This window comes from Erithacus rubecula, assembly GCF_903797595.1.
Source record: "Erithacus rubecula genome assembly, chromosome: 2".
NCBI lineage: Eukaryota > Metazoa > Chordata > Aves > Passeriformes > Muscicapidae > Erithacus > Erithacus rubecula.
This window is the reverse complement of record NC_136685.1, coordinates 104,255,978-104,281,113: the sequence shown is the minus strand read 5'-3', so window position 1 is coordinate 104,281,113 and position 25,136 is coordinate 104,255,978. Positions and strand designations below refer to the sequence as shown.

The following is a 25,136-nucleotide window of genomic DNA, read 5'->3' as shown; positions in this document are numbered from 1 at the left end:
CCTTTACAGGGAGGAAGGAGCAACAGGAAGAGAGGCAGAGACAGATTCAACCCCAGTTTCACCAGGGAAAGAGCAGCATGTTCTGTGAAACACTAAGGACTGTGCTGGGCAGTGCTCATAGGGGGGCTGATGCTTTTGTAGCTCAGCCCAAAACACCAATTTTCAAGATAAAAGTGACTTTTCCCAGAATGGTACAGCTGTTAAACATCCAGGCTAGGAGCAAAAGCCAGGCTCTTGCCCTTCTAGAGCTTGGTTTCTTCCTCCACTCTGCACAGAAAAGAGAATTTGCCAAGGTGAGAGAACGTTTTCTTGCTTTGCACAGTGAAAATTGGAGCAAAAAGGTGTTACCCAAAAGTCAAAACTGCAACCCTACAACAACAGTCCTGTGATGGACAGTAACATTCATAGGTTCTATAAGGAACAGCAAACCTGCTTGTCTGACATACTCCTTATTAATGATCTATGTTTTGTAAAAGCTAGTGGTGAGCAGTACAGTCCTGGGATCTGTAAGCCCTGGATCTCAAACCAAACCAAAGACAAAATGTTATTCCAAAGGCCTCAGTACTGAGTCTCCTAACCCTGGAAATCCTCTAACACCACACCTGGAACCAGACTCCAACTCTCTCCTCAGAGAAGGGCTGGGCTTAACAAAGTTTTTCACTGAAGGCAGCAGATAATGGCCCTGACAAAATGAGGTTTTGGGGGCAAAAGAAGCCCTGGGACTGCACCTATATTAAAAAAAAAAAAAAAAAAGTAGAATTGCTTGACTGGACTGCACATCTTTTCTTTTGTCTAACTAAGGGTGATCTAAAGTCCTGTTGCATGGCAGGCAGCTCACAGATAAAGACTTAATGAGTGAGGAAGCATCTCCTTTTTTCTGAATCACTCCTATGGATGCCCATGGTTATTGCAAATGATTGCATCAACACTGAATCACTCCCTCCTTAGTATATTTAAGTGCAATTCATCTCCTTCATATATTTTTTTCATTCCATTAAACTAAAAAAAAGTATAAAAGGGAGAGGAAAAAGCCCAATATGTTTACTTTCAGCATCCCAAGTCACTCAGTCTCAACTTGAATTTTAGCTACACAGACAGCAATGCTAGTCGTTATATCAGGAGTTTGGAAACACAGGCAAAGGAGCTGGTGAAGCAAACCCAGGAAACATCCAAATAGAAAAATGTCTTTAAATTTCCCCTGAATTAGTGACACTTACCTGTTTGTTCCATTTTGTGCCTCTGGGTTTCTCTGAAATAGAGAAGAGCAATTATGAAGTGACCCACTTTCCTCCTGTTTAGAGTAAAGAGGAAACAGGGGGAAGGGAAAGAAGAGGAGGAGAGGGAGAGTTACAGAAGAATAATATCAAAGGGTAGAGAAGGAAAAAAAGTCCAAATCCTTACAACAGGTAGGAGGATAAATTGTGATGACCCAGTTTAAAGGAAGAGCAGGAACTAGACCTACTAACAGTCAACACCTTCCCACGCACTCTAAGAAGAAGAAACAGCAAGGGAGAAGAAAGAACTTGGTGCTTGCAGCTCCTCTGGGTTAAAGTTTGTACAAGGGAAGTTTCATGCCAAAAGAACATCTGTCTCTCACCAGCCCTTTTACCTATGTGAGGGAGAGGTGGAGCCACAGGCACATCCTGCTGGAGATGGAGCAAATCGGGGCCAGGTAGAAAAAAATAAGGTCAAAAGAGCTCAGAGCATTGGCTGAGACTGCCCACTGGTGAGGGTGGGAGGCACATCAGGATGCCAGGGAAATGATCAATGTTTCCCTATGTGAAAGAGCCAAGAAGTGGGGTGACATGCTGAAGTCAGAGGATGTCACCATGATGGCATGGTCTGACAGGGCAGCTTAGCCCCCATTCTGCTGTGGGCCAGCATCTCCAGGAGCTCCTCAGGTGCTGTGGCATTCACCATGTGTTGTGACAGCTCAGCTGGGGGCCCTGAACCAGTACATCTGCAGGGGACCCTAAGGGCTCTCTATGTTATAGACAGGAGCCAGAATCTGGGAGGAGTTGTTTTGGTTTGCTTTGAATTTTTGTCTTTTGCTTCAAGATTAGTGAGGTTTCTATTTCCCTTCTTAAACCCCATTTACTTCACCCAGTATAATCAGGCACAAGTGGAATGAAGTTAGTACTCATGCACCACTTCACAGCATTCAAAAATGATTCAATAAATACTGTAACAAACACATGTATTGTGCAGTTGGCAATTACAGCCATAAAAGAAGGACCAGCCATTCCCTCATCTCCAGGTGGATTATTAAAAATCACCATTTAGCTTGTTGAACTCATCACAGCTCCACTGATTTCAAAGCCTGTACACAAAGAGAATTGCACTTCTCAGTTCCAAAAGTCCCAGTTTTAAATAGCCTGTGTTTCCTGTAAACAAGCAATAGTGCCCAAAAGCATAACCTCATTAAAAGTGTGGATTAAACCAGGACTTTATTTTGCACTGACTTGAAGATTAATTGTCAGGGTATATGGCTAAAATCATATGGGGAAGTGCAAGTAAATGACATCGTGTGCTAATATATTGGTGTGTGCCGCTCTGTTTTTGTATTCACAGAAAAGTTAGGCAAAAGCAACAGGAGGCTGCAGCACCAAACAGCAGTTCTCAGTTAAGCCTGTGTCCTGCTTTGTGGGACCTCTGTCTTTTCTTAACTCAGCTTTCAGGCAGGTTTTTGAAACCTGATGATACCCAAATTAAGGTCACATGCACAGGAGGAGAATTTAAATCCAACGATGGTTTATTTTACTAAATCAGGACTGTTTTAATTTAAAAATTGGAGTTTAATCCTTAGCTGCTGTCTCTGCCACAGGAACATAAACTGGAGCACCTGATCATAGACAGGTCCTTAAAAAAGCCCACAGCTTAACTGTGTATCTAGAGATCCTGAAAACGCATGGAAAAATTAGGCCCAGCCATTCCCTCAAATTTAATCAGAAACAGCCTGGGGCACATAGATCCAAGTACTGTTGATGGTCAAAATTCAGAGTTACATAAAGAGCAGTGAATGACAGAAGTTAATTAGGAGTTCTGCTAAAGGGCTCCATCCTCAAACTGTTCTTATTGCACAGCCCCTATCAAACTGGGGTATGCCTTTGCCTCTCAGCTTGGGAAAAGGCAGAAATTGGAGAGGCTGGGAAATGTTCAGTGCCAAAGCAGGTATATTTTTCCTCTCTTACTTGCTTTATGCTTGGTTCAATTTCTTTCCCAGCCACATACTTGAGGCAAGCATGAGCAGCACTTGGATAAACAAGGTATTTCCCTCTCAGCTGAAAAAGAGAAAAAAAGGAAGTGTCTGAGGAAGGTGGAGAGAATCAAGGCAGTCTTTGTGTTACAACTGGCTCAAGAGAGCCCGGGAAATAACATCCAGGATCTGGTGGCACTGTCAGCATTTTGGTGTTTCCCTCACTTGGCTGCCTCTCAGCCCAGCTTTGCAGCACACAAAGGTGTGAGCTGGAGGCTGAAGGTGATGCTGTGAGCAGCCAGGAAGTTTCCACTGCCCACAGATCTCAAAGCATGGACAAAACAGGGGCTGTTCTTTCCCCATCTTAGTCTGCTGCAGGCTCTGCCTGTTCTGCCCTTCTCTGGCTCCTGGCTGGTGATGTGGGAACACACATCATGCTACTGTCATGCAGGAGAGCATGTTCCCTGACTCCTTTTTTTTGGGCTGTGCACACAGGTACTTGTCTGCTGAATATTTGCTTGAATAATTAAGAAGGAGCTGAATCATTCTTAGACCAAATTCTGGTTTTCTCTCTACTCCTACTCCATTTATAGACTCCTCACAGCATGAAATGAATGTTCAAATACTACCAGATAGAGTCAATAAACTCCCCATGTGCTTTTTCTTCTTCTTCTTCTTCTTCTTCTTCTTTTTAAATTATGCTTAAAAGATGCTGAAGAAACAGTTAAAATTGCTTAGTAGCACTTATTGCGACAGAAATCCCGGTGCTGCCGTGCAAAAGCCTGCCCCCCTCTGCATCTCCCAGGATAGAGACATCCACATTCCTGAACAACACAGGATCCATCCCTTCAGAATAACTGTATGAAAGGTAGATGTTCCTACTAAGCTTCTTGGCCAATGTTTGTGATCTATTTAATGATTCTGCCCCATGTTGTTGTATTAAACTATGTGATTTCTGCTGCAGCAGAGCTGGAAAATGAATCTGAAATTGAACCCAGTTTTCTTACTGGAAAACTACCTCTTATCCTCCTCCCACTCCCTCTCTGCTTTCTCTTCCTTTTACCATTCCTTACATCTCTTTCCCCAAGTTATGCTGCGTTTTATTTTGCCTTCACTGCATTTTCCTCCCTGACTTTTGATGCAAGGAGCCAAATTCATCCCTGCTGGTATCCAATAGACTGAAATTCTTCTCCGAGGCGTTATTGGGCTGAATCCAAACCCAGCCAGCATTTTGCAGTGCTGGTGGCTTAGCCAAAAATGACAGTTTATAATCTCTCTTTCCCTTCCCTTATCTACAGTTAATATGAATTATTAATGAGTACTAGTATTGCTCTCTCAAAAACCATACTTATTTCTGAAGCACCTATCAGCCAAGCTGCTGTCTGACTGAGAATTCCTTTTTAACTTTCCGTGTGTGCTGGGAAGTTGCACAATGCATGCACACGGACAGCCTGGATTCCAGAGCAGGGCTCACTCTGGGATTCCTCTTGCCATCTGCAGTGCACGCCTAACCCGAGTGCTGGGCACCATTAACCCCTGCGGGAGCCGGCCTGGAAAGGTTTGTTTTCCCAAATTGCCGTTTATGAAGCTAAATCTGTTTCCCAATCAGGCTGCTGTTCCAGATCCCTCACCTGGAGCGGGGGTGGGGGGGGGGGGGGGGGAGTTGTGCACAGTGTTAATCTCAGGCTGTGTTTACAGCCCCAGAACATGACAGGTTCTCTCCTTCCCTGCGGTTTCCGTGTGCACAGCTCATTAGATACTCTAATGCAGCAGGAAGCCCCTCAACTGAGAATTCCTTCTTGTATATTTAGCAAACTTTTGACTGCTTCCTTTCAAAAGAGTCTGAAGGACGTATTTTCGTAGGAAGAGGGTGAGACTCACAAAGCACGATCTACAGTCACGTTTTTCTGTGGGGAACTACAGAGCAGGGGAGGAGGAATCACCCGCAATTCTCTCTCCTTCTCCCCCGCGCCTCCCTCCCCTCCCCGTCCCTCCCCCACGCCCATACAACCATAACACGAGATGAAGGCGCTCCAAAATACAGCTGCATTGCCTTCCCTCTCTTCCGGTTTTCTTCGCCTTGGCAAAAAAGAAAAAAAAAAGGGGAGAAGGGGAATGCAAGAAGAGAAGGATGAGGATGGAATTACCGCCAGTGTGGAACTGATGTTTTGACTCTGCCATCCGCAGACTGTTCAGAGAAACCTGCACGCACGGTGCCAGAGTTAAACCCAGCCAGGGCTCGCTTATTGCTCGCAGGAGAGGCTCAGACAGGGAAGAGGGAGGCATCGCTGCTCATCTCCTGGTCTGGATGTTTCCATAAATGAAAGCGTTAGGGCTTGTGGAGTGAAAGGGAAAGAATGACTGAGGTTATGAAAGAGAGCATCGCACTTTGACTGCAATCCCCAACCTTCTTTAAGATCCCCATTAAGAGATAAATTCTACAAACATACACCGTTTTGTATGAAATGAAAGGATTTCCTCCCCATTAGAAATCACACTGGAGATAGCTCCATTTGCTCCAAATTAGGTACTCTCGGAATGAGTATTTTAATTAATTCATGATAAATAAGCCAGACACTTTCCTTAAACAGTTACTGTTTCCTTCCTCGGCAGCAGTGGGATGTGCTCACTGTGCTGTGTGTGTGTGCAGGTACTTGCCCAGGCTTTGTTTTTGATTTCTCTCTCTCATTTTTTAACCTGTCCTTCAAATGATCAGTTGCAACACATGTCCTTAACCATGGATTTCCTCGTGTTTGGCTGCTCCGACTTGGAGAGGGGAGGGAGGAGGGGGAGAATAAACAGATTAACACACACAGACCCCTGGCAGGATGTTCTGAGAAATAAAAAGAGGGGAGAGAAGGAAGAATTCACACATAAAAATAGAAGCCCACGTAGATTGGCCATATATGGAGTACCGGGGACTTCAGAGGGATACCCTCTTCGGACCACCCCTTTGGCGGAGGAAATCGCTGCTGCGGGAGGGCCCCTGCCCCCCTGCCCGGGCGGTTCGCCCGCAGCCGCCCCCAGCCCCCTGCCCCGACCCCGGCCCCGGGGGGGCGGCGGCGGGGCGGCTGCGGGAGGCGGCGGGGCCGGCGGAGGGAGCGGTGCGGCGGCGATGACTCAAACCCGCCCGGCCCGCTCTGCCCCCTCCCGCTCCCCCCGCCGGGGAGGGCTATTAAAAGCTGCTGACGTAGGAGCGGACGGCCATCTTTGATGAGGGCACGGCTCCCGATCCATTGAAGAAGGAGACCCGCGGAGGTCAGCAGCCTCCTGTCCTTGCCTCCCGTCCAGCTGCGGCACCGACCCACCGACCCCGCCGCGCCGCGCTCCGCCAGCCCAGGTACAGGGGGAGACCACCGCGGGCACCGGCTCGGCAGGGGGAGGGGACGGTATTGACGATAATGAAATGGAAAAAAAGGATGTATTTAAAGTGGGACCCGTTCGGCTGTTTTGTCTCCAGCCTCTGGGCTGCTGCGGGGTCAGAGAAAGGCAGGGAGAAGGGGCGATTTCGCCACCGGCTCCATCGCCGGCTGGAGCCAGGGGAGGCAGCCGGGCTGTGCCTCTCGGCCGTGCGGGCGGCAGGAGGCCGACGGGGAAGGGAAGGTCGGAGGAGAAGGGGAACCAGCGCCATTCCCGGCTCGGAGCGGGGAGAAGGGTCTGCGGGCGTTCTGCGCCGCTGGGCCGGAGCGGGCTGTGCCGCCCGGGGCTCCGCATCGCCCGCGCCGCGCCGGGCTGCGGCGGAGCATCAGCACCGCGGACAGCGCCGGGCCCGGGCGGGACGCGAGGGGACGCGTGTCTGTCTGTGCCTGTCCGTGCGTCCGGCGGTGTGCTCAGCACTGCGGACAGCGCCGGGGCCCGCGCTGGGACCGGGGGTTGCGAGGTGTTTGTGTCTCTGTGTCTGTCCGTGTCCGTGTGTCTGCCCGTGTCCGTGTGTCTGCCCGTGTCCGTGTCGGTGTGTGTTCAGCACCGCGGCAGCGGAGGCGGCCGTGCTGCAGCGCCCCTGCGGCTCCGCGTCCTCCGCCCCGGGGCTGCCCCCCCGGACACGGGACTGGGAAGCGATTCCCGACTGGCGCTGCTCCCTGATTCCAGGACAGGACCGCGGGAAAGAGCAGTTGTGGTAATGCAGCTCAGAGTGAGAAGAGGGCGAAATAAAATTTAAAAAAACAAAACTCCGCCAACCAACAACAACCAAAAAAGCCAATAACATCAGTTCCCGCAATTAATCGGCGTTCGGCACTTCGGCCGCTCTGGCCGGAGAGGTGTTTGTGCGAGGAAGGCGGGGGTTATATAATGCCCAGCCCCGGGTCCCCGCAGGGACACCCCCGGGGCTCTCCCGGCGCTCTGCCCCGGGCGCTGCTGTGCCGTGACTCGGCGGGGCTCAGCCCGGGCCGCCCCCCCGCCCCGCTCTCCGCGCTGCGGAGCCGCCGCCTTATGTAACGCGGGCTGCCCCGTCACGGCTCCTGGCCGCGGCTCCCCCGATGCCGGCCGTGTTCTCTCCGCCCGTCCTTTCCGCTTCCCGGCACCCCAGCCCCTCAAAGCTCTCGGTGCTGTTCCAAGTTGGAACTTCGCTGCTTTTTCTGGTTTGTTTTGTTTTTCTGCGGGGCGAATAAACAAGGGGAGAAAGGGGGATTGGGCTGCGTGTCCAGACACTGCGCTGCGTAGCTGCGTCAAACCGGAGCCGCGGGATCTGCCAGATTTACGTGCTTGGCTTGAATAATTGCTGCTGGTTTCGTTCCCAGCTGAAGACGCGGAGGTGGGAGGGGGAGGATAGTGGGGGGCTGGTCTGCGGCGCTGCCCGGGGGTGGCAGAGCAGCCCCTTAACCCAGACCCGTCTGCTTCTAACCCTGGCGGCAGCGTCTGCAAGGACATGCCTGTCCCACACCCCCACCTCGTCCTAGCTCTGGGCATGGAGCAACTCCCCCATGGATCAGCACGGGGATGGTGTGGGGCTGCCACTGCTGTGGGTGGCATGGGAAGGGAGATGAGTGCTCCGGTGGGTATGGCTGGGAAAGAGACTCTCCCAGGCTCCCAGCCGCCTGCACATCCCAAAGAAGCCAGCCTAGGAAAAAGCAGCAGTGGTTTTCCATTGCTGCTGCATCGCGCAGAATGGGTCAGCCAGCAGGTGACCACTGAGGAGTTTGGTTCCTAGGACGGGTGCCAAAAAGATAACAGAGGTGACCAAACCAAAGATGCAGGCAGGCCTGACTGCAAAAACAAAAAGCTTGAGGCTGTCTCCAAAGTCAAGAGGAGCTGCAGAAACTCAGCCTGTTACAAAACCAAACACAGCTACATAGCAACCCCCAAATAAATGCAGCTTAACTTTCTTTCCACAGCTAACTAGAAAATGAGAGTGGCATTTCCAAGAGCTCCTGGGACCAGGCTGTGTGTCCATTGAACTCATGGGGGCAGTGAAAGAAAGAGCAGCAGAATCCAGCCAGTATGAACCCTCAAAATACATCTAATGAGATGCAGCTCCACTTCCCAGATTTATTGCACTGGAGGTGGGAGTTGGTTTTCAGGTCAAGGGAAAGCTTTTAATGTTTCTCCCTAGGCTTTAGGTATGGCAACAAATAGCAAGATTAAAGTGCTAAGGCAAATAAAGCATGGTCTCTACCTAGGGCTTCCACTTCTTTAACTGAGAGAGGTAACGAAACAAAACACTTTTCCTGTCAGTGGGAACAACTTCAGCGATTTTTATGTCTATGTGTCACAAGGCTACAGCTGCTGCATTTGTAGCAACCCTCAGGGAGAAATAGAAAGTGTATGGCACGGTGTAGGGCTCAGTTTGCTAATAATTTCTTTGCTCAGGAACGAAGAGCAGAAACTGTTTTCCCTTTATCTTGGCTTGTTGTCACACAATTACCACAATTACTCTTTTTCTTGCATTTCCCCCCCCTCCCCCCCCAAATCTCTGCCATAATGTTTTATAACATAAGGAGGGGACTTTCATCTGTACATATTTATATCCACACACACACTCCTGTCAGAGATTTCTAGGGTTCTAAGCTGGGTAAAACCACAACAGATGCAGGCTGACTTTGCAGCATTCATTTAGCAGAGTGCATTTTTCTGTCTGTGGAGTTTCATGCCCTGCTACCAGTGCAGTCACCTTTGGGCTGGACCAGTGCCAGGCAATCTGTACCAACAGACTTGTTCAAGCATTTCAGAGCTTTGGAGTCTAAGGCAGACAAGAATAATGCATTGCTGGAGAGCTGCTGCAGGATGCACTTCTCATGCAGATTGTGATTACCTCTAGGAAACTGGACTTTGGAGTGGGCATAGGGCTTGTCTATCTACTCCTGGAATGCTTGGATATAATTTGTCAAGGCTGTAAGTTGTCAAGGAACAGTTTATTTTTTAGCTTATTATTTTTGAGCCTCCAGAGGTGTCTTTTTCCTTAGTCTCAATAAACTGTGGCTTTCTTGCCTACTGACCTTGCAGATTCAGCTTGCTGCATTGTAATGCAACTAGCACTTTCTCCAAAACACACAAGTTATATTCCTAGTTCTTTTCTGTCACCCCTTTGTTACTCCTTCCACAAATGCTTAGAGACACACAAACTCCCACCAGCAAAATCTGCCTCTTATCTGATTGTGATTTTCAATATGCTGTCCCACATCCCACTAAATTTTCTAGGACTTTCCACTAAGCACAAAGACAAGGCAACTGCATAGGTTCAAAATTGTTTTTTCCTGTTTTGTGATGGTCCCAAGGTTGATGTTGCAATGCCCAAAACTGGATCTGGCTTAGAGGAAAGTTTGAACCACTTGCTCTGCTGTTTCAGAAGGAAATTTGGCTTTGCTCTTGCATCTTTCATCTTGTTCACTTGTTATTTCCTCATCACCTCATGCTCAGCTACAATCCTCTTTTAATTCCTGCTAAAGATCACCAGGATGAAAGAAACACATCAGGGGCATTAGGACACTGATGTGACGGGTGATGAGTGCTGCTTTCTGATTTTGATTATTCCAGCAGGTCTAAATCCAAAGTCAGTTGGAATCAAGGAAAATACTTTCCTGTACAGCATTCTGTGGGACTTTTAAAAGAATATTTAGCAATTTAGGTTTTTCAATGGGAAACAAATGCTGTGTACTTATTCTCTCTGAATTATACTGGCTGTGATTCTAAAGAGAATGTAATATTGCATTATAACCTTTTCATTTTTTTTTTTCTTTTTTTTTTTTTTGTTTTTTTGGTTTTTGTTTTGTTTTTTTGTTTTTTGTTTTTTGTTTTTTGTTTTGTTTTTTGTTTTTAATAATAAGAGACCTGATATTTTATCTTACCCACTGGAGAAAGCTAAATTCTACTTCAGGCACAGAGAGGAGAAGAGGGAAACACCAAGTAATTAATCATGCCTGTTCTTGGCCTTTTAGAGCTGAATGTTAATGCTGACCAATCTGTGCTCTGTCTGCCTATTTAAGAGATTTTTTTTTTCTTTAGACCTAACAGTGCTCTATTTCACTTTTAGAATGGGATTTAATTTATTATTAGTCCCCATTGTCAACTGGTGTGAACTGGAATAACTGAGCACTGTGCTACTCTACAGGCTGATAATCTTCCAAGCTGGAGCTCCTCTGGTTTTTGTTTTAAACCAGAAATGGGTCTATTTGCTGAACGAGCAGCTCTTCTAAAAAAAGAACTCATTTAAAATGCTGCCCTCCCAAAGCCCATCCCTATTTTTTACTGGCCTGGTCTTATTGTTGCAGAGGCTCACATGGCCAGGCTGCCTCAGAAATGGTGACAGGGAGCAGTGATGAAGCAGCAGAGGAGGAATCCTGTATGTTATGCCTCTATTTCAGGTTGAGTTCTGCTGCACTCTGCTGGTACATAACACCAGCAGAACTTGAATGTGGTGTTAAGCCCAGGACACAGATGAATTTTTCCTAAAGGCACAGTTGTGTGCAGAAAAAGGTCAGAAATTCCTAGATGTAGCCATTCATTTTTCTTTCAAGCTGGGAAGTAGTGTTTTCCTGCATTCCAGTGAGTGCATAGAAAAATTATGTTTTTTCTATCAAGTGTTTTAAGGCAGTATTCTTAATGGATGAGACATTGCATTTGTAGAATTGAAATATGAAAGAACAGAGGCAAAGCCAAGTCTCACTGTACAAGTGTCTAAAGCTCAATGAGAGAAACTGTTCTTATGTATTTTCACTATAATTATAATTTTCCTTGTGCTTTTCATAGGGCCAAGTTTTTGTGCCAGCATTTACTGGTAGAATCCATGAGCAAAATGAGAGTTATCATAGACCATGGCAGTGCTAACAACTAAAATTTGTATTCTAGACATATAGCTGATTTGCAAAATTAATGCAAGATTTGCTATTTGTTCCTTAAAACCTACAAATTATCAGGGAGTTGCACATACAAGGCACTGCTGAGTGTTTGGTAGGGCATGTTTGTAATTTTGCACTGATCTCTCCCATCTCCCACATTTTCTCAGTAACATCACCTTGCTAAAAATCTCAGCAGATTCTCTTGCTAAAAATCCCAGCAAATCTCCAAAGATTTTCACTGTCACAAGTTTGTCAAAGAGACTAGAAGTTTAGATTGAAAAGTAAATCTCTGATCATTTCACAGCTTGGTGTTCATCATGCTGTATTTATTTGTTATACTTACTTTCCACTCAAAGGAGAGGAATTCTGTTCCTGAATTGCAACACAGTAGTAGAAGTAGTAATTGTATTTCTCATTTTGAATAAAACAGTTATTTGGAAGATGTGCCAACCTCTCCTTTGGTTCCTTTTGCCACTCCTGGAAATTATAGCTCCCAGTGGAACTGTGCAGATGCCAATTCCTTGATCTGCCTTACATAGGTAAATATATTTCCTCCAGCTACTCTAAAAATTTTCACAAAACAAAAGTATACTTCTTCAGAGGAGCTCATCTGTCAAAATAGTGTTACCATTCACTGATTCTTTTTTTAAACAGGAACAGAAGTTTCCCATGCATATTTAAGCATTTTTTTTTAAATAAAAGGTACTAAAATTAGCTTCACTATGCTTTAGATGTAAATTAAAGTTTTCTTTCTCCTCCCTGCACTAGTATTTTTTGTTCAGTCGGGTCCCATTCACATCCTTAGGCACCTCACCATTCACCTCAGAGGGATTTAGCCAAGCTTGCATTTCTGCAGGCTGCAGGGAATTGCTTTTGGTGCAGCCCAGTGCTGCTGCTGCTGCTGCCTGGATCCTCTGAACCCTGTGCACACAATGGGCACAAATCTCTGTGGGCTCAGGGCTGCCTGTGCCCTGCACTGCTGACCCCACCAGCCACTGACATTGTTAGGAGAGAAATTTCTGTTCCCTGTTTATTGGGCACAGACATCTCACAGGAAAAATTTGATCCTGCAGAAAGTGGTAGGAAGGTGCTAGCAATTAATTGGACTAGAGATGTTTGGTAACATCTGAACTTCAGATATTGGGTTAGGGATTAAAGCACCAGGAATGCATATGGAATATCTGGAATCAGGTGCAAGTATCACACATTAAATAAATGTAACCTTTGCCAAGTGCCTCAGTTGCCTCCAGCCATAAAAGAAAATGCTAAGATTGAAACAACTTCCAGTTTGTATCCCTTAGCTTCAGATACAGGACAAGAACCCCCTACCTTTGAAAAGAAATTTTTATGAATATTAGGACATAGCAGTTTCCACTGCCTGGGGGTGGTGATCTAAACTCAATATCCATAAAATGCAACATTCTCCCAGCAAAGGTGATTGTCATTTACCTAGAATTTGACAGGATGTTATCCATGATTGTTCCCTTCAGGTTAGTAAAAGGCTTGGCTGGAAGGTGCCATATAAATCCAGATTATTACTCTTGCAATCATGACAGCAAGAGAAGAACGTGATTTCAGACCAGAAGGTGGATGAAACATTCATTCATTTGCTTGTGCATTACACAAGACCAGGACTTTGCCAGAGCTCTGTGTTCCTGCAGAGCTGCCCTGAGCTGCAGGAGAGAGTGGGATTGAGCCCTCTCCCTTCAGCAGCACTGATCCCAAACCAGTAAGAGGACAGGTGAGCATACAGCCCAGGTATGGTCTGTGAATATTTGAGTATTTGCTTTTCCAGAGGGCATTCACCTGTGACACTCAAGGATGTGAAAAGCCCTCAAGAAACAAACCAAGGTATGCAAACCCAATTAAACTGGAATTCACTGCCAACTTCCAACAGCCAGTTCTCCCCAGAGGAGCACTTGTTTTGTTTGTTCAGCTGTATGGAGACAGTTACTGATTGCAGAGCTTCCTGTAGCTTTTCTGCCATTAAAAACTTGTTCTTGGGATACAGAACTTGCAATTCCTGAAAATGCAGGTCTTTTATTATACCAATGGCAGAGGAAAGAGGCAGAAAGGCCAAGAGCAGCAAAGGGGTTTAAATGGGGTTGGATAAGTATAGGGAGGGGATTATGTGGTGTGGTTGGTGGTGGTCACAAGAGACTGGACTCGATAAGGCAGCGAGTCACTTCAAGTCTGATGTTGCTAAGAGGTTTTCTTATTTAACAGAAGAAAAGAGAGGGAAAAAAAAAAAACCCCAACAAAAAACCCCCCCCCAAAAAAACCCTGGGTGCTTCTTTGCTGTTGGTTTAGTTCATTTTAGAGATGAGCACATCAAGAGACCAAGAGTGGAAAAACCCCTCGAGGCGCCAGGAATGCACTAAGTATAATTGAAAATGCTCTAGACTGCCTTTGTAATGCAACAGTAGGGCCATCTGCAGGCTTTGGATTTTCAACATTAGCAAGGCATTTTTAAATCATTGTGTTGTCTTGTTCCTTTTTTCTTAATTAACTGTTTTAAATAGTACAAAAATAGGCTGCTCCTGAAGCAACTTGCAGGCTCTGAGAATCATTTTCTAAGCCTGGTAAACAAGAACAGGTGTATTCTTCTAACAGGCTGACAAATAAGAATGCAAGACAGCTGCCAACGTCACACAAAAGGTCCCCAATTTCCAGATTAATGCCCAGGGCACTTAAGGCTACAGTATTAAGCAGGCTGATAGAGGGTAGCATGTGACAGAAGAGCTGAGCAGCATCTCTCATCCTCTGGAGGCCTCAATAGCTGTGCTGCCTTTTTTTTTTTTTTTCCTTGGAGTTTGGGGTCTCCTCCCAGTCCTACCTCAACTTCTGCAGCCTCAGCTCTCTGCTGTCATCATGTTCCCCAATGCCCTGAGGGAAACCAGCCTCTCAAGAGAAAGAGATGGAGAAAGACCATTTTCAGCCCCATTTAGGACAGGGGGTTTGGTATAGACAGACAAGGCTTTACAGGCAATGGACCACCCAGATCATAGAGGGAGAACAGGGAAAGAGTAGGAAGACAGGAACACAGTGCAGGTGGAGATGAAGAGCTAACTCTCTCTCAGCTACAAGGACCCCAGTGCTTCCCTCTCCTTTGACTGAGTTATTGAGTAAGAGGCCAGAAGATGTTACCCATAGTGAACTGAACTCTCTATAAAACAGGACATCCCACAGCTTGCAGAGCTCCTCTGTCTTAACTGCTTCTACAGCAATACAACATTCTAGCTTTGCTTTCAAAAATTGCCCACAGTGAAGAATGTGACAATACATGGTTTTTAACTGGACATGAAATCCAATACATTCTTTATTGTGGATGCAAGCATTTACCTGCAAGTTATCAAAGTGCTATTTAGATTGTCAAGCTGCTCTGCTGCTGCCATACTGTGATTTTCCTATGGTTACCCCTATTTCTTTATGGAATAACACTTGCTTTCCCCTTTGGAGTTCATATTCTTAAGACCTCCGTATTTCCCAATAGGGATCCCATATTTCTGTCCTTTCCTTGCCTGCAGAAAGCCTTTACTTGCACCTAGAAGTTTACTCACAAACTTTTGGCAGGTGAAGAGGTAAGACACTGATCCAAAGGCCAGGACAGACTCCATGATACTGGAAATTAGATGTTCAAGTACAGAATGTGAGACTCCAATGTTGTTTAAATATTTCAATTTCTTTATTTTCTTTTTTATATTCTGTTTTTGTGGTGACATTTACAAGAAATGTGTTGTACCCTCAGCTGTTCTCCAGACAGAGTTCTTTCATTCATGCCTGCAGTCAGAATCTATTTCTCAAAAAAATCAACTTCCTGCAGCAGGCAAGTCAGAGACCTTTCAAAATTTAACCAGGCTCTCCAGTATTGTCAAACACAGTAGGCCAGTTCCTGGACTTAGAAGAGTTACTCTATCTCAGCCAAAAAAAGATCCACTGTATCAATAAGGATGAAGAAGAGGACAAGAGGACAATAAACCAGAATTAATAAGTAGGGGAATGAAAAAAACACCAACAAAGCACAAACTCAAACACAAAAGAAAAGACAAAGGCCAGCAGGCTCATGAGAAGGACAAGATGGGTTTTTTGCTTAATTCTCTTTCTTGCTGTTTTTTCCCTATGAGCACACCTTTAACAATTACCTAGACTTAAAAAGTACACATCAGTCCTCAAGTTTTTGATAGAGTAACTTAAAGGTGTCCTGAAGTGTTAGATTATAAAACACTCTCACTCCTGCATCCCCTTAGCATCCACATTCATCTTTGCATTTCACAATGCAGAGGGGATGAAGAGATGCATCCTTACTCCTAATCTCAGTCTTATAGGCACATACAGACAGCAGAATGGCAGGATTTGTGAGCAATGTCTCCTTAGATGGTGTTTCAGAGACAAATAGCACAGCAAAAGGATAATGACTGCTACCCACTCACTGCAGTGTTGGAGATGTGCACTTGCTCTGCAGCACTTACATTGAAAATAAAAACAAACCAGTGTTTTTGATATCACAAGGCAGAGCCCAGACATTTTTCCTTTTGCTAGAAAGCCTAAAAAAGGCCCTCCTTTCAAGTGTGTTAGAAATAGAAGCCTGTTTCTGAAGAGACATGAAGTTATCAGTGCAAATTAGTAGTGCCAGATGGGGGGTTAAATTGCTGCCTCACAGCTGAAGACATGCAAGTGAATGGAAGTGGTAGACTATAAAAAAGGGATCATCAGAAGTGATGAGATCTCACTGTGAGGTGGGATTTGTGAACATCGTGCCTGTGCTTGTAAGCAGTTGCTCAGATGAATGGTTTTATGGGCTGGAGTGAGGGGGAGAAGGGAACAAAGTCATGGTCATTTTGGAGATGATGTCTCATAGTGATGAATTTACTGCTTTGTTTAGGACAAGCTACAATTGAGTATTGTGGGGCTTGGTCTCCTGAGCTGGCACACAGGAGACAGGGGGCTGACCAGAGCAGTCAGAGAAATGTGGCTGTGTTTGGCCAAACACACTGGGTTTGTGTGGCAAAGTTTTGGGGGGGATATAATGGGCAAATTCTTGAGAAGCTTCCAGAAACATCCCCAGTGCCAGCTGGCTCCAAGATGGAGCTGCTGCTGGCCAAGGCTGAGCCTGTGAGTGATGGTGGCAGCATCTCTGGGATGACAGATTTAAAAAGAGGGGGAAAACCTGCACAAGAACAACTGTAGCCAGAGAGAGGAGTGAGAAAATGTAGGAGGAACAGCTCTGCAGACAGCAAGGCCAGTGAAAGAGTGGGAGGAGGTGCTCCAGGTGCTGGAACAGAGATTGCCCCACAGCCATGGTGAGCCAGCCCATGGAGGTCCACAGGGGAGCAGAGATCCACCTGCAGACCCTGGAGGAGACCCCTGCCAGGGCAGGGGGATGCCCTTGTAGGCTGTGACCTCATGGGAAGCTCACACTTGAGCAGACTCCTGGCAGGACCTGTGGACCCAGGGAGAGAGGATCCTGCTGGAGCAGGTTTGATGGCAGGACTTCTCATGCTGGAGCAGCCTGCTCCTGAAGGACTGCACCTTGTAAAAGGGGCCCATGGTGGATTAGCTCAGGAGGAACTGCAGCCCATGGGAAGGACCCAGTTGCAGAATTTAATGGAGGACTGTCTCCCATGGCAGCCCTGCTGGTTCACATGAAGTGTGTGAAGATTCCTGAGGAGGAAGGAGCAGCAGAGTCAATGTGTGATGAACTGGCCATAGTCCCCATTCCCTGTGGAGGGAGAAGGTAGAGAATCAGGAGTAAAGTTGAGCTGAGGAAGGAGGGAGGGGTAGGGGGGACAGTGTTCTAAGATTTGGGTTTATTTCTCATTTTCCTACTCTGATTTGATTAAATTCCATAGCTTTCCCCAGGTTAGATGTGTTTCACCTATGAGAGAAATTGCTGCATCACCTCCCTGTCCTTTTCTTGACCTACAAGTCTTTTGCTACATTTTCTCATCCCTGTCCTGTGGAGGTTGTGGCTTTGGTGGGCACCTGGCATCCAGCCAGAGCCAACCCATCACAGGCTGTTGAGGTGGGACAGCACTAATTGAGTCAGCTTCCAGAGCAACAGGGAGCTTTGTCAGGAATACTCCAGGTTTAAGGGTGCTGTTACTGAAAGGATGGCAGTTCTTACATTAAGAGAGAAGCCCTTTAACGTAGGTATTTCTCAAAACATTTCAGTGGAAGAGGAAGATCTGTTTGGCCATAATTAAGCCCTTTTTAACTCTCTGGACACAGTAACAAAAGAGCCTGTTCAGGTTTGTCTAGAGTACAAACACTTCAATAATGCATTACACAGAGGACAAAGCGTGGAGCTGCTCCTCCTTCCCACTGGAAGTGCAGTGTGCAACTGGAGCACACAGTGCACAACAGAGGCTCAGGAAGCCTTGAACACCATTCTTTACGTGCCCCAAAAAACCAGGGCTGCAGCTGTGCTCTTTCACACTACACATAAACCAGCAGCACCACCCCTCCCTGAATCTCAGAGCTGACAGTGACTTAATTCTGAGAAACTCGACAGAAAGTTACAGATATACAAACACACTGTGGTTTGTACAAGGCAGGAATGCATTGTATTCTACAAAACCCTGAATCAATTGAGCATAACAGGTATTTTGCTGTGAGTCACCATCTGTCTAAAGCAGAACGTGGTCAGCACTGCAGAGTAGAGCTGACTCACCTGCACTGGATCTGTTCTTTGAGCCCAAAAGAGAGGCAAGGCTGGGGAAAGTGGCTCATCAGCACCTCAGTCATCACGTGGCTGAGAAACGCTCAAGGTATGACGCACTTGAAGGAATCAGAGAGCAATTTGCAGCAAACTAATTATGTAGTGAAATCCCCATCATTTTCTGTGTTCCGGGAATGCTCGCCACAGATTTTGATTTTCCTTGGCTTCCTCTTCATCTGAAATGATTGGATGAGGTTTTTTTCAGAAAAAGATCTCCGGGTCTTCAGACTGCTCACTTCACACATTAGAGGCTCTACTTGTGCTGCATTTTTTCCATGTTGTCCCAAAGGTTTTCTGCTCCCTTACTGAGTGTGCAAGGGCTGCAGATGTGGGAAGGTGTGGGAACAGTGAAAAACTTGTTTTTCAAATCCAGAATTTGCTTTCTATGAATATTCCTAATTAAATATTTCAAAAAAATGCTATTTTGGCAAGCATTTATTTTTCCTGTAATTTTATCCACAAGATTTTTGACAGAAATCTTAACAGAGGCATGTGAAATAACTTTGTTTTGAGGCTATTAAAATGCAGAATTGCAGCTGGATGTGTGCTGGTCCCATTTCCCCAGCTGAGCTATCACGTTCACCTCTGCAGAAATAGAAACTGTCGCAGCAACAGTCACAAGAGATGCAGCCCTCAGAGAATCACACTGAGCAAAGAAAAATATCTAGGACAGTGATTTAGCTTGTCTGGATTAAAATGTTCCTCATAGATGCTTTAGTGTTTTTAAAAGTCATCCTAAAGGAAGATGACAGGCTGTTGAGGCCTGCCCCAAGTAACACAGAGGAACAAATAGTTATTGCAGGAAGGCTAGCACAGTATTATTGATGGAAAACTCTAAGGAAGTTCCTGGGAATGCTGGAATAAGAATATTTGACCTGAATTTCAGAAAATCCTTTTCTGTGCTATCATATGTTGGAGTATGGGGAAAAGCCATGAAACTGGCTTTGAACCAGTGAGGTATAGAAAGGTTTTGTTCTGGGTGACAGCCTCATTTTCACAAACTCATGGTCACTCTGAGATGGGACATAGCAAACACAATGCAGGGGATCAAAAAATATGTCCATCTCAGGACAGTACTGGATTATTTGGAGTTGAGATAGAGACATGATTATTTAAAATTTTTTAACTGAACTGCCAGGACCTGTCTTTCTTCAAAGGAAGACAAATGCATGTGGACTTGTGAGGGTCAGCAGCAATCTGGCATTCTTTGGGCAAATGATACACACTGCAGGACTTCCAAATACAGATGGACTAAAGGGAAATGTCCAGATGTAACTGCAGATGTCATAGGAAATTAAGCCCTCACTCGTGCTTGTGATTCAAGAAGTTCCATTTCTAGGTCAGATGACAGCTTAGTTGGCCATTACTGCAAACATCTCTGACTTTTCTTGAAGTTTTCTGCCTAGAACCCATAAAAAAATCAAAGGACAAGTGCCCTTTTTATGGGAAGCACATTGTAAAGCCATGTGAAGAATTAACTTTATGAAGGTTAACAATGGACTAAGGAAGTCAGTTGTTAAAGGATGAGGTTCTTTAGTACTCAATAAAAAAAGATACATTGACAAAAAGAGCTGCAAATATTTGTTGTCACAGTGAAAGCAAATATTGCCAGTTTTGCATATGTAAAAATGTAAATGTTTGTTCTGGTAAACATAAATATTATTGTTTGTGATCAATTAGGGTTTTGACTAAACTACCAGTAAAGTTTATTCATCTTCTCTGTTGTAGTGTCCTGTGAATGATGTCCTGGTATAGTTGTGAAATGTGGGTCACTGAGAGATTGTTTGTTTAATAAATCAGATCAGCAAAGAATATGGAAATACTGTTTAATCAATGCTGCTGAAATGAATCTGTTTCAGAATTCAACCACCTCACTCTGGATAAGTGTCTCCATTTCTGATTAAACTAATCAGTATTTCTCACATGAGGACATTTCAATTATATGGTAAAATCCAAAATCTGAAAATGCAAAATGTTGGGGGAAATTTAGTATTTTAGATTAGAAATGTTATGCATTTTGTACCTATTCCAATTCCTGAGAGAACAGTCCTTCCCTCCAGAAGTAACATAACCTATTGCCTCTGTTTTAGTAGCTGGCTGTCTAAGTGCGTGTGCAGAATGTGTGACAAGGTAGTCAGATCCCCAGGCAGTGAAAGCAGAACTTTCATTTGCTGGAGGAAAGAAAAGGAATCATTTCTGTCAAAGCTTTGAAAAAGATGACAGTAATTTTTAGAAATAAATACTTAATGGTTTTTTTTTTTTTCATTTTCTGCAAAGCTTCCATTTACGTAAGAAATGAAGAGTTTTAATCTTCTTAGTAAGCGTTTTGCTCGTTATTTGATTAGTTTATAAAGTCAGTATATTGCACATTTCCAATGAAATGGGAAACTTTTTACTATTTCTTTGCTTGTGTCAGTCTCTCTGTCTGGCATGAGCCTCGTTCAGCTCCTGCCAAAGAGTCTCTGCTGATGAATGACATTTGTTCTATTGTTTAGTCCCAAACCCTCTAACACATTTACACTGATTATAGACTTCAGAGCCAAGAAATATTGACATACAATCAGAACTGGGGAGAGAAGGGGACAAAGTTTTTTGTTTATGCTTTGAAGAAGCTAAAAAAGCCTTCCCAGCCTCATAACTTTGGCGACAGAAATGTAATGGAAGTGGGAAATGTTTATGTCTCATTTTTGGATGAGATGAAGCAGATGAAGAGCAGTTTGGGCTTCTCATGGCCCAGCCATTTCTGGAGATGTTGCATCAGATGCCTGGGATAATATGGAAGCTGTGGCTGGCAGCTTGTGATGCAGGTTCCTGTCTTTTCTGGAAATAGCATTAAACAAAATATATGGCCTTGAAATCCATATTGTTCAGAATAGCAAGTGCTGTGCCATGGGTCAGAAAGAAGGATCTCTTTTAAATCAACAAATGGCTGGAGAAATAATATTTTAATACTGGTGTCCTGTACTAGTGTACTGTATTTTTACTAGAGCATACACATGTGATGGATCCCTTGTGATACTCACTGGACACCTTCTCAAGTCTCAGGCTCTACAAAATTGGCCACCACAACAGCTGGAAAAGTTTAACACAATTCTCCTTTCCCTGGCTTTGCCCACACTCTGTACCTCTTCTGCCTGTGGGCCTTGGAGTGTCTTAAAAGAAAACCAGGTGATGGGAGCTGCTGCTCCTTAGTGGCCTTGGTGGGGCCACCAAGGGCATAGGAGCACCTGTTATCCTGGGCAGCTGCTGGTGGTGACTCTGGGAACACATGGAAGGCTCATATTCTGTGATCACCTTTAAGTTTTGATTTGGTCATGTTTTAGAGGCTGCCCTACCCTGGGGGTGGATGGCCACTGAGGGGCAGAGGAGAGGTGTCCACTCTCATTCCTGGGGCTCTGTGAGCAGTTGTTGATGCCATCAATCTCTGGTGCTTTGCCCACAACCCTTCAGCGTGTGACTCCTTCTGCTCCTCAGAGGTTATGGCCCTCATGTCCAAAGGAGCAGCCAAATCCCAGTGGTGGGAGTGCAAGGGAAGGGGAGAGTGCACCTAGCACCTCATCATGTCTCTTCTTAAATGGGGATAAGCAACACAAGACTGGTTTTGGATTTTTGAATTTGGCAACTTTTTGGGCAGGGAGCTGTAAAGTCTCTATGAACCATTTCAGGAGCCACACTGTCCTGACAGGCCATCTTCACATCTCACCATTGCTGCCTCTGCTAACCACAGGCAAGAGTTAATGAGCAGTGGGAGGAAGGATCCTTCTCAGCAGCCCAAACATGGCACATGCCTTACCTAGTCAGGCTTCACTGCCTCCATGACATTAATTTGCTCCTGACCCAACGCTCCCAGCGCTGCAGTTCAACGTGTTTATTAATTCTAGGAACGAGCTTTCAGATGAGTTTTATTATTGCACTGAGACACAACGAGGTGAAGATATGTGGCTTCTATTCCATTTTCCATATCTATGCCATAAAATGTTGCATTTGTGCTGCCTGTATTATTTGTGAGCTTGTATTAGTGCTTAGCTTAAGGCCTATTGAAATGCCCTGGAAATAAAATAGCCTTATTAAGCTTTGGGGTAGGTTTTTAAATTCTTGTTCATTTTTTCAAGTCAGAGGAGGTTGAAGCAGCAAGGCTTGCCAAAGAACTAGGGTGCCTATGAAAAGTTTCACTAACCTGGCTCTGACACATAAAACTACTGGGAGAAATTTCATAGTAGATGATAACCCCTGACATTCATCAGCTTCTAACAGGATTCATGGGTTTCTCTATTGTTTTCCATCTCAAGGACTTTGACATATTCCTCAGAAGAAGAGGCACAAGTTATTATGGAAACAGGTGCCTGGACTGAGTGGACTCATTTTGGGATGTAGAATAGAAAGTGCCATATTTCAGTAGCAGAGAAATTTCTTTTACTTAATATTGACCAGCAGGGGAAAGCTCTGCTTTCAAAGAATGATTCTTAAATATGAATAAATATTGATTTTTCATTATGAATAAATATCTGCAATCAGACAAGTTAGTCAATATAAGCTACTTTGAAATTAGCCTTATGAGCTAAACTTTGCTACTGGGTTCATAAAGAAGATTCCATTGCTTCAGTACAAGAGACATTAATGCCCCTGAGAGAGACTGTGCACAAGTTGTCTCTCACCTTTGCCTGACAGGAAGCAGAATTTTTATGTTTTGTTAAAGAGAATGAACTGTTCCAGGCTCTTAGGCCAAGTCCTCAGAAAAGAGAGATTTTAAATCATTCCCTCAATGAACTTAGCACTAGTTTAGCTCACCCAGCCCAAGGCACTCTGCTGCTTTTCAGCAGTGAAGAAAAAAAGGCATTCAGAGCCCTCCCTCAGAAGATGGTGGTTTTTTTTCCTCAAATGCAGAATTAGTCTAAAATTAATGTCTCACATTTGCACAGTTTCAGCTACAGCTCCAGTTATTTCCATATGCTAGGACAAAGTTTTAAATCAAGATCTGTATTTTGGGGTTCCTGAAATTCAGATGGGAGCTAAATTTGCTTCCCAGACTGCTGGCTGCTGTCCACTGGGCACTGATGATGGTTTGTGCTCATCCAGGGCTTGTCTGGAGTTTCAGACAGTGATTACCCTTAATGTCTAATGAAACCTGAGGAATTAATTAGTCTTTTTCGTGACTCTGCTACCCTGAATTACTTAACCTGGATTCAAGGCAGCTTCATGAGGAGAAATGGGGAATGCAGGAGAAAGGGACGGAAATAGATAATCTGTCACCTTGTTGTCATGCATCCTTCACCTGGGGTTGAACAAATGCAAGGCAGAGCACAAAGCCTCACCAAAAACTGCACTTCTCCCTGCTCCTGAGGCTGCCAAAGCTGATCCCTCTCTCACCCAGCATCCCAGGGAGCTGTGCTGGAGCCTGGTTCAGCAGGGCTCAGCGCTGCATCCTGCAGCAGACTGCACACACTGCAGCAGCTGACAGCAAATCCCTGAGGCAGAGGCTTCAGTGCATCACACAACAGGATGGACACTGCAGCATTCCCCCCCTGCTCCACTCCTGCTGGAATTTAACACCCAGCAATCCTCCTCAGCATCCTCACTGCAGCCTTGGAAGGAGCACTGGCAACAGCAGCTCACTGCAGAGACTGCAGTGCCCTCTGGTTTGCAGGAACTGGGGATGGTGCAGGGAGGCAAAGGAGGATTTCTGGGTCTGGCTACGAGTTGTGGGAAAGGGGGAAAGGCCTCCCACTGCTGCTGGGGCAGAGGAACCCAGTGAGGACAGGCAGGAGCTGCAGAAAACATGAGGGCTCACAGCACCCCTCTGAGGAGGGGAGCACTCCTTTCTCTGGCAGCCACCCAGGCCCGAAGTGTAATAAACCCACAAAATGGATTATTTTTCTTTAAAAATAGCCCATCATCCCCCACGGGCTCCTTAAATAAATCTCTTGCCCCTGTTCTCTCCAGCTCAAGGTCACCTGGAAGTGCAGCCCTCTCACTAGAGCACTGGTATTTCAGCACGAGTGCAGAGAGCAGCGAGCCCCAGGCTGTGGCCACAGATGTGCTGCCTGACTTTGCCCATTGCACGTTGCATCTGGGCTAAGCCTGGGAAGTTTTTGGACAACAGTTTGGCTGTCAGTCACAGGGCTCTGAGCTTACAAGAGCTGAAGTATAGTTACAAAGCTTTCTTAAGCCATTAACTGATGTAAGTGACATAAATATTCCCCTTTTCCCTCAACAATGGGTGAGTTTTTTTATTTGTTTGAACAAGGGACTTTTAGTCTACCAGATGGGTCCAGGCTGGATGTCCTCAAGAGCTGCTCCTTAGATGAATTTTCAAAGCTAACAAGGGTAACTTCATTTAAATCTGGGGCCTTCAATCTACCCTTGGGTGAAGTGTGAAGACAGCAGCTGCACTCCAATATTTCTTATACCACATGGATTTTCTGCTGTGTATGCCACTGGGACTTCAGAAAGGAAGGCATCACCTCCCTCTCTTTATTCACTTATTGAAAAATACTGTCAGCATGGTGAAAGCAGTTCAGTCTGAAATATCTGAAATGGGCAATGTTGATTATAGAAAACAAATTCTGTTTGAAACACAGAATTGTTCCCACATTATTCTTAGGTCAAGAATGAAGAACCACAGGTTCCTCAGGAATTTAAATGACATAAAATACACAAGCAAACAATGATTGCTTTAGATTTAAATTGGATTACATTCAAATGAAGTTCATGACTCGTCCTGCTGTCTTTACTTACAGGAGTAGTATTTATAAATATATAGTAAGGCACGTCAATATTCTTGATTGGAACTTATTTTACTAACAAATTACTTCATTAGCAAGTATTGTTCTTGTCTTCAAAATGTTTCCATTTCTAAAATTCCTCATACATTTGCAGGAGGGATAGGAGTGATGGGAAAGCTTTCTAAAACTAAAACCAGCTGAAAAAATAAAGGGATTTTGGCTTATAC

General features: G+C 45.1%; 1 protein-coding gene across 1 annotated transcript in view; it reads left to right on the top strand.

Moving 5' to 3' along the window:
* Positions 1-6,387: 6,387 nt before the first annotated feature.
* Positions 6,388-25,136, top strand: part of SNAP25 (synaptosome associated protein 25) — a 60,938-nt gene continuing 42,189 nt past the window's right edge. Inside the window, exon 1 of the mRNA XM_079297870.1 lies at positions 6,388-6,536. The gene's annotated coding sequence lies outside the window, so the exon portion shown is untranslated. The remainder of the gene's footprint in view (positions 6,537-25,136) is intronic.